This window comes from Chelonia mydas, chromosome 1, assembly GCF_015237465.2.
Source record: "Chelonia mydas isolate rCheMyd1 chromosome 1, rCheMyd1.pri.v2, whole genome shotgun sequence".
NCBI classification, from domain to species: domain Eukaryota; kingdom Metazoa; phylum Chordata; order Testudines; family Cheloniidae; genus Chelonia; species Chelonia mydas.
In genome coordinates, this window is record NC_057849.1 from 93,370,661 (window position 1) to 93,385,214 (window position 14,554).

The 14,554-nt window shown below is 39.3% G+C and overlaps 1 protein-coding gene across 2 annotated transcripts in view; it reads left to right on the top strand.

Moving 5' to 3' along the window:
- The window catches only part of GPC6 (glypican 6), a 1,155,513-nt gene that overhangs the window by 30,406 nt on the left and 1,110,553 nt on the right, over nt 1–14,554 (top strand). The window lies entirely within an intron of this gene.

The following is a 14,554-nucleotide window of genomic DNA, read 5'->3' on the forward strand; positions in this document are numbered from 1 at the left end:
TTCTGGTTTTTCAGTTGGTGAATGTTTTCAAGATTTCAAATTGTCATCTCAATTCATGATCAGAACAAATTTTGAACTCTCGAAAATATTTGAGGGATGGGAACACTCTTTTCTGTCTAGCTCTACTCCAGACCTATTTCCTTCTCGGCAAACTAAAATCTTGGCTTGTGTCTCTGACTTCTCCTCATGGATGTCTAGCTATTAAGCTCAAGCACAACATGGCTAAAACAGTGCTTTTAATCTTTCTGCCAAATCTTTCTGGACAACACCACCATCCTGCCCCTCACTCAGGCCCATGACCTGGGTGTCGTCTTTAACTCAGCCTCTTTCTAGGTCCTCACATCCCAGGCTATGTTTAAACCTTGCAGATTCTTTCTGCATAGCACCTCTAAGGTATGCCCTTTCTGTCTATCCACACAGCTAAAACTCTCATTGTGGCTCTCATCACCTCATGTCTCGATTACTGCAAATTTCTGTTTACTAGCCTTAGCATACACAATCTTGTCTTGCCCATATCCATTCGGAATGTTGCTGCAAAGCTCATTTTGCTAGCCTTTTGCTTTGATCATGTCATTTTTGAATCCCTCCACTGGCTCCCCTTTCTTTATTTGATCAAACATAAGTTGCTTGTCTTCACTTTCAAGGCCCCTCACTACTAATCCCTACCCTACCTATTATTTCTCATTCAATACTGAAAGGTTGATTCGTACCTCCAGTTGGCCCACAACAGCAGCCTCCACGACCCACTTGTTAAATGTTCAAACAAGCACCTTTGTGCTCTCTCAAGCTTGAATGGAGCTCATCATACACATCCATAAAGGTACTTCTTTATCTTCCTTCAAATCTTTCTGCATAACTCTTCTTTACCATGATGCCCTCAATAAACTTGGCAACAGTTAGGCTGCAGGTGCTCTGATACCACAGCCTGTCACACTGACTAATATTTTCTCATTGTTTCCTTGTACTCCCTGTCTATCTATCTGTACCTTTCTGTCTCTTTTCTTAGACTTTGATTGTAAACATTTAGAGGTAGAGACCTTATTTTTGTTTTGTGTTTATACAGTGCCTAACATAGCAGGGTCCTGGTTCATGACTGGACTTCTTATGCTGTACAGTAATACAAATAATAAATTATAATTAAATTCAGGAGAGTTGGGTTCTATCCTCCTCTTTACCATAATTTTCCTGTGTGACTTTAAACAAATTACTTAACTTTTGTGTGCTTCTATTTTCTCATCTGTAAAATAGAAATAATAATACTTCCCTAAATCACAAGAGAGTTGTAAGGATTAACTCATTAATATTCATAAAGTACTGTGAGATTCTTAGATTAAGGCATTACAGATGCATAGTGTACTAAAGTATATTTTTGTTCTTTATTAAAATAACAAGGAGTGGAAGTAACAGGTAAACAAACATAGCCCTCACTTAGACTAGTACATTTTTTTAACCCTGAATTGGACTTTTTTATATCAGCATTTAAAGAATTCAGTCATCACCGTCCTTCTTTATGTATGTTTGTTTGTGACCAGATCGTGAATCAGTATAGTTACTAACCTTTATTTTCTGCAAGGAGGATTTATTCTGAAACAAACTGTTTCTTTGCCCTACAGACACACAGAATGAGGCCAAAAAGCAGCACTCTTTCTATTTCATCTGCATACATTTAGTTAAATAACTGCACCTCTACCAAGTATTTCCTATGGAATGCTCACAAAGGCACATTGATAGATGGTAATGAGGGTGGGGAGCATTACTAATTTATTTTAATATAGGAATAATATGCAGGTATCATTTTGTTCCATACATTTTAGTATGCAGGAGTTTCCATGTTTCAATGGTGAAATTCATACCTACAATGGTGTAAGATTCACAATTCTTATTTTACAAAATTCCACATGAATATTTTTAGTGATCTGCTCTTTGTGATCTTGGACTCCTACCCTGAAGTTTTGAGGTATTCACTGTTTTCATCCAGTAGCTGTTCATGCATCAAAAACTTCCAAAAACGTAAGGTTTGGCCTGTTTCTGATGTACAAGCCATTACTGCTTAAAAATTGATGTATGTCACCCATTCAGAAATATCAGCCTTTGATCAACAACTATGCTATTTAAAAAAAAAATCATCATGTAATTTAGTGCATTTTCCATTAAAGTGAAGCCATCTGCAGAGTTCATAAAGATACGTTTATTAATAAACAAGCAAGCTCCCAAAGCTTTGGGGTTTTTAATTAATTTTGTATTTGGTTATGAATATTTTTATCACCTCTAGTTCTAACCACCTGGTTGCATAGGATATTGGCAACCCTATCCTTCTCTGCTCCGAACGTACTGGAGTAATACTAATTAATGCCATTATTTGATCATGGCCGCTTTGTGAAATTCTAATTGCCCACTCACATGATTTTTACCATGTTCCATGGTTTTTTCTTATAGTCCACATCACAGTAAAGGGCAGGTGAGTAGACTTTTTCCCCAGGCTAGTTCATTTTCATGGCACATTTGGAAGATTTAAGGATAGCATAATCTCTTATTTTGTTCTCTTGCGGACCTTCATGTTTCTGACTCCAGTACAGAGGCTATGCATTTTCAACTGGTTGTCTTGATGCTATTTTTGTTTTCCTATTCTCTCCCTTGCTTAAGATTTATCCCCAAGTACCAGTGGTCACATTATAGATGTGTTTTTGTTCCTCGTGCAGAAGAGGCTGCACAAACACTTTGAAATACTAAGTTGATTCAGACTTGAAACCAAACCATTTTCTACATATAGTAACTATGATAAAACCTGAAAACAATGAGCTACTTCCTTGATTCATTCATTCATGTACAGCAAAACAATGTACCTTTCTTAAGCGTAAATCTCAGTTGAGCGGGTCTTAACTAAAGGCTAAGAAACTGTAACATAGGGATATGTGAAGTAGTTACTTAGGACTAGCGTTGCCTATGGGAAGTGGCTGTTAATGCAGGCCTTACCTTTTCTTAAAAAAAAAAACCAAAAAACAACAACAAGAAGGGATGTGCATATAAATGAACTAATAAACAAGCAAAAATTTGGAGACTCCCTGGTTCATATGTTCCTCTATATTTGTTAAGCCTTTTCTGCCTACCAGTATTTTTCTGTAGTGTAGTTTAGGAGGTTAAAGGAACTAGCACTTACCAAGAACAAATTCATCAAAGGCAGCCTTATTTCAAGCCATATCTTCTACAGGTACCAAATCAAATGCATTACAGAAGTCTATTACATCAACACTAATACCTTTATCAACCAAACTTGTAATCTCATTAAAAAAAAAAGTCAATTTGATATGATCTATTTTCCACAAGCCCATGTTGATTGGGATTAATTATATTCCCCTTTTTTAATTCTTTATTAATCGATTCTGATATCAGCCACGCCATTATTTTGCCTGGGACTGATGTCTGACTGACAGACTTATAATTACCCAGATCATCACATTTACCCTTTTTAAAAACTGGTATAACATTAGTTTTCTTCCAGCTTTTGGGAACTTCCCCAATGTTCCAAGACTTAATGAGAATCCACAATAGCGGTCCAGTGATCTCCTCAGCCAGCTCTTTTGAAACTTTTGGATGCAAGTTATTTGGACCTGCTGATTTAAAAAATATAACTTTAGTAGCTACTGTTTAACATCCTCCTGAGATACTAGAGGACTGGAAAGAGTGTTATGAAGAGACTACATCATTTCCCTCTCCCCAATACAGAACAGAAATATTTATTGAATGCTTCTGTATGTTCTGCGATACTATTAATAATTCTACCCTTTCCATCTAGTAATGGACCAGTACCATGGTCAGGATTCTTTTTGTTCCTAATATACTTAAAAAACTCTCTATTGTCCTTAACTCTGTTGTCCATTGATTTCTTTGTGTCCCTTTGCTTCCCTTATCTATTTTCTACTGTTCCTAGCTTCTGATTTATATTCATTAATATCAGCTTCCCCTTTCTTCCATTTGGTATATACTGTTTTTAAATTTTTTATAGTTACCTTCACTTCTCCTGTAAACCAGGCTAGTTTTTTTTAACCAATATGACCTTCTTCCTCAGTTGTGGGATTGTGGCTTTTTGGGAATCCAGTTAAGTGTTCTTAAAAGATTCCCAATTTCCATTCACATTTTTGGCTTAAATTCTTCCTCCCAGCTGATTTGGCTCAATTGTTTTAAGCTTTGTGAAATTGACCCTTTTAAGCACAAGTATATTTGTGCCAGGTCTGGAGTTTATTCTGTTTGCACATTATAAATGTGATCAAGTCATAATCACTTGCGTTGTCAGATGTTTGGGTGTATGTGTGTTCTCTGTGTTTGCTGTCCCAACTCTGCGCAGACAGCTGGCACATCAGACCTCAATTGAACCGCCCAATGACCACAAGATCTGTTAAGATACGAAGGCACTCCATCAGGTTTATTGTTGACGAAGCATGGTACCAGTATCCCACAGAGTATACCAGACAACTAATACATGTATGCCCATAACAATGGACCAGCTCAGTGAACAGCGGGACTTTCTGTTCCCCCCTAGGCCAGACAGACAGCCACACTTCCTTTGAGGCTTCATTTTATACATCAATACACACAAGTCACGTATTGCCCCTCTGACTTGGTTAGTTACTGTCCCCTGATGTAGTTTGTTACCACCCATTACCTTGTACATGTTGGCTTGATCAAAATATCTCGAGTCATCACACTGTCATCCTGACCTTATCTTCATGAGGGCTGAGTGTGTTCTTGTTATCTTTGGGGATGGGGGAGTTGTACCATACTTGGTATGGGATGGTCTAGTACCACCTTTCTGGAATGTATGTGTGTGAGTGTCCTATGCACAGCACTTCTTAGGAATGCGTGTGTGTTTTTGCAATGCCAGCCCTGTTCTTGCCCGGTTCTGTGAGCTTGCAAGCAGGCCGAGCCGGACATCTGCTCACAGCCTGACTTTTGCTTATATCAGCAAAGTTTGCCCGCTACTTTAACTCAGGCCTCATACCAGGCCTGTGATAGAAGGGCTTATGGCTCAGGCTCTCTTTTTACGACAACTTGTACTTAAACTACCATTAATTTTTAGTTCTGTGATCAGGTCATTTTTATTTGTCAAGGCAAGGTTTAATATAGAATTCCCCTGTGTGGAAGGCAACACTTTCGGAGTTAAGAAATGGTCATCTATAATTATTTAGAAATTTCAAGGATGCCTTAGTACTAGCAGCATAGTATATATCACATAAATTGAAGTCCCCCATGATCATGCAGCTTTTCCCCCCTACATGTTATAGATAGGTGCATGAAGAGGTGGCCATCCTGTTCCCTCATGTGATTTTGTCATCTGTACCAGACACCAACTAATACCCCTTTTTGCGCTTTATCTGCTAGGACATTGATCCATAAACATTCAAGATCATTTTTTTTTTGAGTTATCAGTGACTCAGAAACAGGTAATGAATTTTTTGGCATAGAATGTCACTCACCCTCCCCTTTTGCCCACTCAATCCTTCCTAAATAGGTTATAACTATTTATTTTAACATTCCAATTATATGAATCATCTGACCAGGTTTTAATATGACCAAGTAGATCGAATTTATGCTCATAAATAAGCAATTCCAGTTCCTCTCATTTGTTCCCTGGCTTCTAGCAGTGGTGTACAGGCAATTAAATAATTTCTTCTCTGTATTTCCGTTGGTGCCTTAATTAATTTTGTATTAATATTCCTGAGACTCACCATTCCTTTGCCATCAGCAAATATCTGTGAAGCCCACTGGGAAAGTATCTCAACCCTCTCTAGTGCTGGTCCACAAAGAGGATCAGTTACTCTGTTAGCTCAAGTGGCAGATGTCTGTGAGGTAGATCTAACTGTTCCAATCTTGCTGATAGACTATGCAGGTGTCAGTATGATTCCACATAATGCAATTTGTTTGTTTGTTTGCTTTTTTAAAAAAACCTAGGAAATAGAGGGTCATGTAATTAAAGGCCGTATCATAATACATACGAAGGGAGCCAAATAAAGGTTGCACAAGTAACCTTGATTCTGGCATTTCCTAACTTTTGAGTGCTCAGCTTTCCAAACTTAAAAATGTTCTTTTAAGGTAGGTGGGGTTGTTGTTGTTGTTGGTGTGTGTAATACGCATGCACTCTGTTTATAGCTTTAATAAGATTATACATGCATATTGTTGTATTTAATCTTTCAGGATGAAATTCACCCCAGTTCAGACAGTCTGCCCATTCATTGTCAATGCACTACTTAAGTCCCATCTAAGCCCTCAAAATGAGATTTTAGAGGGACTGGTCATTTGCAGGCCCTCTGCACAGGGGTGAATTTCACCCGTAGCGAGCAAGCCTAATTCAGCAACATGGTGAGAACACATACATTAAAATGGACAACGAACATCACATTAATGAAAACATTAGAGCTGTTGCACGGAGCAATGGATAGTATTCTTGATTCAGTTTGTTGAGAAAATTAAGATAATGTTTAAGAATATTCGCACAGTACTTTACAGAGCTGGAATAGAACTCTGCACAATGTGACATTTTACTTTTCATTCATATTAAAGATGCAACGTAAAATAGATGAACTGGAAAATAAGATTAGTGTAAGAACTGTGAACCCTTAGTGAGAGTACCAAAGGAAAAATCAAGTCAGGTGATTTCAACCTTTTTAACAATTGACCATCTCTTAGAGGTCTTGAAGTTGACTCAGTCCTTGATTGGGATTGTTTTAAATTAGACCCAGAAGTTACTTTCTAATTAAATGTATTCTGCTCCAAGAACAGTTTTGCTACTGAGGGACAGATTCCTAATGAGAAATCTCCTAATGAGAATTTTGAAAGTGGCCATGACAGGAGTAAGATTTTAATGTGACAATTCAAGCACTGGAATTTATTTGGATCATTTTCTAGCCATTCTGAAGAAGATCAACAATTTGCTCAGATCAAGTGGCAGCTATTGGAGTATTGCAGTACTGAAGTGTACTGAGGCTTCGAGTGCATTTGGTGAGAAAGTAATTTATTTTTAATCACTCCACAAAAATCAGAGACCCTTATTGCAAAGACAAAGACTAAAGAATTCATTCATCTTTCATTTTTAATTAATTTGTTTGCAATAGACCGTACTATTTTAATATAGTTTCTGTTTCCTTCCATGAAATACTTTGGGTGAGGTATCAGGAAAGCCAGGACATCCACAGAAAAATATAAGATTTAGTGGAAATAAAAACAAGAAAGGGTTTTAGATGCAAAACTTAAGTTACAAAAGTAATGCTAAATGCACCATAAAATCCACCACGAAAAAGATACACTCCTTTCCCTTCCCCTTCTCTCCCCCCTCCAGTATGTTCACTTCCCAAAGGCTGGAGAAGAACTCTCCTTTTTGTTACTCCTGTGACTCTGGGGCTAACTCTGTATTCAAAGGGCTCAATCCCATTTGTCTTATTGTCATCATCCACAGATCCTTTACACAGGGCATTCCCAATCTCAGTCAATCTATGGAAATCCCACATGGACGAAACTATCCGTCATTTACTTCAGATCTTAATTATACACCCTATTCCATACCATTTTTCTAGCATGAGAGAATCAGGAACGAACTGAGCAGGGCTCCATCAGAAGCTTCTGAATAAGTTCCTAAATGAGTTTTATCTTCATGTTCCTATTTCACTAAACCACAGACAATTTCTCCAATTTGCATATGTGGCAGCTTCCTCCCCCAGCCCCACTTCAAGCATTCCCATTACTTGATATGAAATGTACTCCCAGGGTCTCTGCCAGGATTACAATAGTATAAATATTGGATTAAAGGAAGAAGGAAATTCACTATTGTCTCTTCTTGAACAATTGTTCAATCAGGACTTTGTACAGAGAAAAATCGGAAACAAGAAATACAGTTTCTGGAATATTTTTGATTAATGAAAAACATCAACATCTCGGAACAGAACAGGAACAGTTTTAGGCTTTGGCTGAGTTTCATTCTGTTTGCGACAAGGTCTTATCTCAGAAGAATGTTAACAGAAGATGACGACTGCCATAAAGGAAACAAGTAGGGCAGTTGATTAATTGCAGTTAACTCATGTGATTAACTCAAAAAACGTAATCACGGTTAAAAAAATTCATTACAATTAATCGCAGTTTTAATCACAGTGTTACACAATAGAATACCAATTGAAATTTATTAAATATTTTGGATATTTTTCTACATTTTCATATTTATCTTGTATTCTGTGTTGTAAATGAAATCAAAGTGTATGATTTATTACAAATATTTGCACTGTAAAATAAAGAACAAAAGAAATAGTATTTTTCAGTTCACCTCATACAAGTACGATAGTGCAATCTCTTTGTCATGAAAGTGCAATTTACAAATGTAGATTTTTTTGTTACATAACTGCACTCAAGAACAAAACATTGTAAAACTTCAGAGCCTACAAGTCCACTCAGTCCTATTTCTTGTTCAGCCAATCGCTAAGACTAACAAGTTTTTTTTTATATTTACAGGAGATAATGCTGCTCTCTTATTTATGTAAACAGAGTCAGGATGAGCTCCACCCTGACATCTGGTGGTGAGTTGTGGCAGGTTGTGGAAAAGAACATCAGGGGCTGATCTCATTTGCATAGGCACACCCACCCCGCCTAGCATGAACCCATAGTTGCCCAAATGGTCACTTTGGCTGCTGTGGGATCCCCAGTTTCTCTGTTATTGGGGCAGGAAGAATAAATTGTAATTATCCTGATTATGTGACTCAAGGACAGTGGAACTGTACTTGGCCTTTTGTTATGATGGAGAGACTCGCCATCAACTAAGTAGCACTCGCTAGGCAAGGGACATGGGTTCCAAAACTCAGTGAATGGAGAGAGGTTGGGGACAGGTATTAATACCTGGTGGTATGGGGCCCCTGATGAGGGTCTTACATGCTAATTACACTGCCTCCTCTTTCCACTGTGGAATATCAGAGCTAATTTTGATTCCATTAGGAGTCTAGTTACAGGCTGCTGAGCTGAATTCACTTTGGACCAATGGTGCACCAGCACTGAGGCTCCCCTACTACAGGCTGAAATCACAAAAGAGCTAAACTTACTAAGAGCTGAAATCACTGAGTGTTGTGTTAAGTAGTGGGGGAGCCTGAAGATATATTGCGGAGCAGTTTGCGGGACATCTGGCAGAGCAGAGCAGCTCGTGGGACGGCTGGAGTGGCTGGTGGAGCAGAGTAGTTTGTGGGATGGCTGGAGCAGCTCATGGGGCGTGGCTGGCAGAGAGGAGCGATTCGTGGGATGGCTGGTGGAGCGGAGCCCCATGGAGAGGTGGGGCAATCGGCTTTGGACCATGTAGGTGCCCCTTAACCCTCCCCATCTCCACCCAGGTTGAGAGGTAAAACTCTGCAGATAAACTTTCAAGCTCCGGTGCTGCACTGACCAGGGACAGAGGATTTTGGGACTTTGGGTGACTTTGGGTTGCTGGACTCAAGAACCAAAGGGAAAGGACATGCCCCAATTTGCTTGGGGTGGGTTTTTTTGCTCATGGGTTGTGTTATGAATCCTATTGGTGGTATTTCCCCAACATAATGCCACATTGTTTCTCTCTGTTATTAAAAGGCTTTTGCTACACTCAGACTCTGTACTTGCGAGAGGGGAAGTATTGCCTCTTGGAGGCGCCCAGCGGGGGTGGTATATATTTGTCCCAGGTCACTGGGTGGGGGCTCAAGCCGGTTTTGCATTGTGTATAGGAATGGAACCCCTAGATACTGAACCCGGCCCTTGTTGCTGCCAACTCTGATGGGCAGAAGGGTTACATTTACAATGTCACCATAAAGTGGAACAGGCATTTGCATGGCACTTTTGTAGCTGGCATTGCAAGGTATTACGTGCCAGATATGCTAAACATTCGTATGCTCCTTCATGCTTCGGCCACCATTCTAGAGGATATGCTTCCATGCTGATGATGCTCCGTAAAAAAAAAAAAGGTGTTAATGAAATTTGTGACTGAACTCCTTGGGGAAGAATTGTATGTCCCCTGCTCTTTTACCCACATTCTGCCATATATTTCATGTTATAGCAGTCTCGGATACACATGTTGTTCATTTTAAGAACACTTTCACTGCAGATTTGACAAAACGCAAAGAAGGTACCAATGTGAGATTTCTAAAGATAGCAACAGCACTCGACCCAAGGTTTAAGAATCTGAAGTGCCTTCCCAAATCTTATAGGGATGAGATGTGGAGCATGCTTTCAGAAGTCTTAAAAGAGCAACACTCTGATGCGGAAACTACAGAACCCGAACCACCAAAAAAGAAAATCAACCTTCTGCTGGTAGCTTGTTATCAAGCAGAACTGTCATCAGCATGGACCCATCTCCTGGAATGGTGGTTGAAGCATGAAGGGACAAATGAATCTTTAGCACATCTGGCACATAAATATCTTGTGATGCCGGCTACAACAGTGCCATGAGAATGCCTATTCTCACTTTCAGGTGACACTGACAACAAGAACCAGGCAGCATTATCTCCTGAAAATGTAAACAAACTTGTTTGTCTGAGCGATTGGCTGAACAAGAAGTAGGACTGAGTGGACTTGCAGACTCTAAAACTTTACATTGTTTTATTTTTGAATGCAGGTTTTTTTATACATAATTCGACATTTGTAAATTCCACTTTATGATAAAGAGATTGTACTACAGTATTTGTATTAGGTGAATTGAAAAATACTATTTTTTTAAAGTGCAAATACTTGTAATAAAAAATAAAGTGAGCACGGTAGACTTTGTATCTGTGTTGTAATTGAAATCAATATATTTAAAAATGTAGAAAACATCCAAAAATATTTAAGTAAATGGTATTCTGTTATTGTTTAACAGTGAGATTAATCATGCAATTAATTGTGCGATTAATCACGATTGTTTTAATCATGAGATTAATCACAATTAATTGTTTTAATCACTTAATTGCCCTAAAAACAAGTGATGTCACAGAAACAAAAATCCAGTTCTTTTTGGAACCTACTCATAATGCTGATCTAATCCACAGGCTTATTTCAATTATACCTATCCAGTCATTCCTGTTTCCCCCTCCATATTTCTGCCTATCATATCTTTTGGCAAAGATCAGGGTCTCATTGTATATTCTATGCTTTGTTAACTAGTGAATTTAGAAAATCTGGTTTTTTTTAAGGGATCCACCCATTAGCTAATCAGAGCAATTCTTATGTTGGATGCCAGCTGGGGACAGATCTCAAGACAATGAAGGGAATGGATACTAGAAAAAGAGAGAGCACAGCATCGAGCAGTTGGAACACAAGGATACATTAGGTCTCAGACTACTGTTCCTTCTATGGATAATAGACTTGTTCTGGTTGTGACAGTTCTGGGGTTTTCCTAAATAAATTAGGAAGAACATGATCAAACCTGTCCCAGAGAGGAAAAAATCATATTTTCCTGTCCTGGGTGGAGCAAAGTTTCCTATTTCTATGTATACTGCTCATCAAGGGGGTTGTTCATCAAGGGGGAGGTGAACACCACAATTATATGGCAGAATTTGGATTAACCAGAGTACAGCCTGCACCCAAACATATCCTCACTCATTGTAAATCAATTTGATGTGCTGTGATTGACCTCTTTGCAGAAACAGCAATAAAGTGCTCTGTGGCCAGGAAGTGAGGTGGTGCATGATATCTTGCAAAGCTGGGCAATGTCTCTGCTAAATGCCTTCTCACCTTTTCCAGTGCTCTCCAGTATCATATAAAAGAGAAGAAGGAGGGAGTGGTGGTCACATCATTTTTGCCTTTCTGACTGAAAAGGCTATGTCTATCAAGCCTGATTAACCTAACATTGGACCTTCTACTGTGTCCATCTCATGGAGTAAGTCTGCATTACAAGAACCAGTTGTCTATCCACAACCACACAGATTCAAAGTGGATACTTGAATGAAGTGTGTATCACCCACATGGGTCGTAGAAAGAAGTGAACAAATAGAACTTTATTCTGCTCACTGAAGCCAAATCCATGATTTAACTCTCACATTAAGGAACTGGAAACATAGCCTTGAGATCCTCCAGGAGGGCCGTTGTGTGGTTATAATGAGTTTCCAAGGAATAAGGTCATGTTTCTGCAGTACAGTATTATCAGCGTGTTCAAGAAAAGGATGTTTTGTACAAATCCCAACAATAAATATTTGCGTGGAGCAACAGCCCTTATTCTAGCCTGACAAGGTAATAGAACATCATTCTGCTCCTTAAAGAACTACCCAGACTGAGCTACTGCAGGACTTGTCATTATGCTTCCTGTCCAGTAGAGTAAACCTTATACCTACTGTTTCTAATTAGAGAAGTTTTAGAAGTTGGCAGCTTTCTGATGAGAACTAGTATTGTATTATTAATTCAGACTAGTATTCACACCCTGTCACAGAATTTATCCCCAGCATAAATTCAAGAAATATTCTTCTCTCTGTTAAGCATCAAAGTCCAGTCCTCAGAAGAACTGACAATCTTAGGGTAGAAAAGTCACATCTCTTGAATTGAGATCTATTAGGTGGTCACTTGGCCATCTAAAAATAAATTCACCAATTCTATGTATTGGCCATCCCATCTTTATTCAATTACATTTTTGGCAGAGGGTCTTCTCTATGCCTTAGTGCTAGGGAAAGATGGAGATTTTATGTAATTGTCAGAGAGTTGCTGGCCCTCAGAAGGGGTCAGGGGCCCAGCCTACCTCTGACAGGCAGCTCAGGTTCACCTGGGCATAGTTAACTCATTGAGTAACTTGGAGGCAGTTAATTAGGCAGGGAAGCAACTAGGCACGATAAAAGGCTGAGGATCTCAGATAGAGGGAGAACTCCTCAGGAGAAAGGAAGCTGTCAGGGAGGGAGAGGGATTGTAGAGAGAATATCCCTCCAGCAGAGTGGGGAGAAACTGCCAAAGAAGCCAATACTTAAAGAGGGAGAAGCAGGAAAAGAGGCTGAGGAAACTTACGGAGAAGGAGAGGTAAGAGGTAGCTAGAAGATTGGTTCTGGCTGTTGCAAGCAAGGGCCAAGTTGGCACCCAATGGAGAGGATGGTCCTGGGTCCCCCTACCTAGCCAAAGACTCTTGTGAAGAAGGCTTTGAACCTAGAAGACATACGGCTGTCTAGTGTCCACTAGAGTCACATGACTTCTGCCTCTCCATTGTAGAGAGGTGAATATGCTTATAAAATTGGCAGATGACACCAAGCTTTGAAGGGTTGCAAGCACTTTGGGGGGCAGAATTAGAATTCCAAACAACCTTGATAAATTGGAGAACTGGTCTGAATTCAACAAGGTAACAGTCAAGTGCAAAATACAACACTTAGAAGAGAAAATCAAATGCATCACTACAAAATGGGGAATAACTGGTTGGGAAGTAGTACTGCTGAAAAAAATCTGGGGGTTGTAGTGGATCACAAATTGAATGAGTCAAAAATGTGATGCAGTTAAAAATATCAGTCTGGAGGTGTATTAACAGGAGCACTGTATGTAGGATACGGGAGGTAACTGTCCAGTTCCACTTGGCATTGGTGAGGCCTCAGCTGGAGTACTGCATCCAGTTCTGGGTGTTACACTTTAGGAAAGATGTGGACAAATTGGAGAGAGTCCAGAGGAGAGCAACAACAATGATAAAAGATTTAGAAGATCTGACATATGAGGAAAGGTTAGAAAACCTGATCATGTTTAGTCTTGAGAAATGAAGACTGAGGGGGGACCTGAGAACAAGTCTTCAAATATGTTAAGGGGCTGTTATCAAGAGGATGGTGATTGTTTTCTATGTCCACTGAAGGTAGAACAAGAAGTAATGGGTATAATCTACAACAAGGGGGATTTAAGCTAAATATTAGGAAAAACTTTCTAACTATAAATATAGTGAAGTTCTGAAATAGGCTTCCAAGGAGGGTTGTGGAATCCCCAAAATTGGAGTTTTTAAGAACCTGTCAGGGTTGGTCTAGATTTACTTGGTCCTGCATCAGCACATGGGACTGGACTTGATGACCTCTTGAGGTCCCCTCCAGCCCCACATTTCTGTGATTACTGAAGGGGGAAGAGACTATTAATAACTTGTCCCAAAGGGCTGGGTCATAACAAGGACTTGATGAACGCAGAATATAGGGTGTATGCATAAGAGGGATGGAGTCAGGTTGGTGTAACTCCCCATACTATCTCAAGGGGCACTAATATACAAAAGCCCTATTTTACAATACTCTACCTTGTTTGGGATGTTCCTGTTAAAAATATGCTCTTGCTTTCCACCCTGGAGGCACACTGTTGTGAAAATTACATTGTAAATGATGAATAGGAAGAAGAATAGGAAAATTTGTCTCTGTTTACCTGAAAATATCCTTTCTTCAAGGGATAAAATCTGCAGATCTCACCCACACTGGAGGCATTCAGAATAGAGGTGGAATCTGATGTCCAAAGATTTGGTCTTGTTCTGTTATGGGGAATTCCTATGCCCTGCAATAGGAGACATTTTTGTGCTTTTTCTTCCAAGTATGTTTAACACAATCTGTAATTTAGATAAGTGGAACTGAATTATCCTGACTGTGGAAGTTGCATCAAATTGAGG